Below are 2,751 nucleotides of genomic sequence, written 5' to 3' on the forward strand. Positions count from 1 at the left end.
AGGAAAAAATACACAACAGTAACGCCTTTAGGATCATTTCACACATAAAATTTTATATTAAGTACAATTATTTTATCAACTCAACTAATTTTATATACAAAAACAAAGACATATATATATATATACATATATATATATATAAAATTCTCCTAATTCAGATTTTATGCTGTTGTTCCCTGTTAAACTTCAAGAAGTAAAATACCAATTGATCTAGACTGAAAAGACCATCCTGTGTACTCTGTATGCTACAGGGAGTTTCTTCACCAAAGCACAGAAGAAAATTGATATTCTGAAAAAATAGAGGTACATCTTAGACAATGTTATTCAACATAGGTGTCAATGCACTAACGACTGGACAGAAGAAACTCCTAAAACCTATATAGCCTTTTTATTGTATTGCAGAATAAAAAGCGAGGACCTATGTTCTCCACTTGATGTATTCTCTTTTCTAATGCCACTGAAGTGTAATAGAATGGCTATTGTTGGGCTATTTTCTGCCTGTAATAGAATCTTTGATTTATAAAGGCGCTGAATCATGCATTAGCCTTATTTCTCCGTATACACACAGGAGCCATTTCAACCAGAACTGAAGGGCTACAGCCATGATAGAATAGAGCAGCGTTTAACATCACTCAATATAACCATGCATATGAAAGAGCAGCAAGGATCTCACTTTATTGATTTAATTTCAGAACATTTGCACATTACAATGGCAATCATACCAAGACATTTTCAATTTATGGGACACCACTGGTCCAAGTTTAATGAGATTCTATCCACAATAGAATTTACGGGTCATACAATTTCAGAGTTAGAAAATTCTTTAGAGAATTTATTCCCCTCCCCCTCAACTTATATATTAAGAAACCAAAGCCTAAAAGAGGTTAAATACTTTGACCAAGATCACAAGGCTTGTAAATAGCTCTGACTAGAACCCAATTCTGAGCCCTTTGATTTTTTACATTGCATGATTATTGAAGAGAAAAATATTTTTTAATTCAGTTCTTATGTTCCATACAATATCTGATGTTCAAAATATGTTAGTAATTATGTGGCATGAACTAGAAAGAATGGGAATCAACGGCATTTGTCTTACTGGAAATTCCTATAGATTTTCTAGGTTTGAATACTTGACTACATCAAGAAATCTAATATAGAGAAAGTGGATACAGGGAGGGACATGGGAAACATTTGTCCTGTGTAACATCTCTTTAATTTTCTCAATTTCCTGAGTCCTTATTTTTCTAGTATTCTAATTTTACACAATATTAGTTAGGCTCATCAACTTCCTAAAATCTGATGGCTAATAAGAAACATTTTTTTAAAAGGTAAAACGTGGTTGAAGAAAACTGTAGCAGAAGAAAACCACTAGCCAAGTACTTATATTTTTCATAGCATCCCATAATGTGTGACATAACCGACAGTAGCTAAGATCAAGAGAAAGGGGTGGACTTTATTTTAACTTAATTATTCATTTTAGTTAAAGACTATCTATGCTCAGCTTTGACATTAATGCTAGAGGCACCAACCACATACCCCTTTTAGCTGCTATGAATGAAAAACCCTGGTTTCCTAGAACCCAAACTAGTGGTACTGTAAGCACCTGGCAAGTCAGGAAATACCAAAACACAGAGAAAAGGTGAAATGACTGAAAGTACTTAGCAACAAATAATTCCCCAAAATGTTGCGCCCTTTAATGTGACTGGTAGATGACTGAAGTAAGTAAGGGGTTATAAAATGTAACTGGAAACCAATTTAAAAAACAGAGGCAGTCCCAGAAAGTGAAAGAAGAGAGAAAGCAAAGCTAGATCAGGGAAAAGGAGAGAAGCCTCCCACAATTTAACATTTTAAATATAGAAAACAGTGTTACTTCACTGCATCCATATAAACCATAAATGTTCATTATTAAAACATTGTTTATAACAAATTGAACAATACATGAATATACATCACTGGGTAAGTGACTAAATTAATAATCTCACATCAGTACTTTGAAATACCACAGTTCTATTATACTGAATATGGCAGACTCAGATGTGTTGACTTGAAAGGACACCCTTGACATAGAATTTTTTTTAAAAAAACATGCCCAATAATATGTGTTCTATCATACTAATGTCATAAAAATCTATTTTTTAAATCCCTAACCACATAAGGACATATTTGGGTTTTTTTGTGTGTGAAAGTGAAAGTCACTCAGTCATGTCCGACTGTTTGTGACCTACAGTCCATGGATTTCTCCAGGCTAGAATATGAGAGTGGGTAGCCGCTCCCTTCTCCAGGGGATCTTCCCAACCCAGGGATCAAACTCAGGTCTCCTGCATTGCAGGCAAGGATTCTTTACCAGCTGAGCCACTAGGGAAGCCCACAAGTGAAAATCGCTCAGTCGTGTCTGATTCTCTGCAACCCCATGGACTGTACAGTCCATGGAATTCTCCAGGCCAGAATACTGGAGTGGGTAGCCTTTCTCTTCTCCAGGGGATCTTCCCAACCCAGTGATCGAACCCATGTCTCCCGCATTGCAAGGGGATTCTTTACCAGCTGAGCCACAAGAGAAGGTTTTTTTTTACCCGTACATAAAAAGGGAAAGAATGAAGGGAAACAGATTCCAAACAATGGCTACACTACAGGGGTGAAATTAGAGTGTGGTGGATAGGGATATCACTGATTTCATTTTAGGCCCTTTTTAGTATTGCTAAAATACGTGTCATTTATTCAGTTAAGTGATTAGGTTTTTTAAAACTGAGTTTC

The sequence above is a fragment of the Cervus elaphus genome, chromosome X (genome assembly GCF_910594005.1).
Source record: "Cervus elaphus chromosome X, mCerEla1.1, whole genome shotgun sequence".
Classification (NCBI taxonomy): Eukaryota; Metazoa; Chordata; class Mammalia; order Artiodactyla; family Cervidae; genus Cervus; species Cervus elaphus.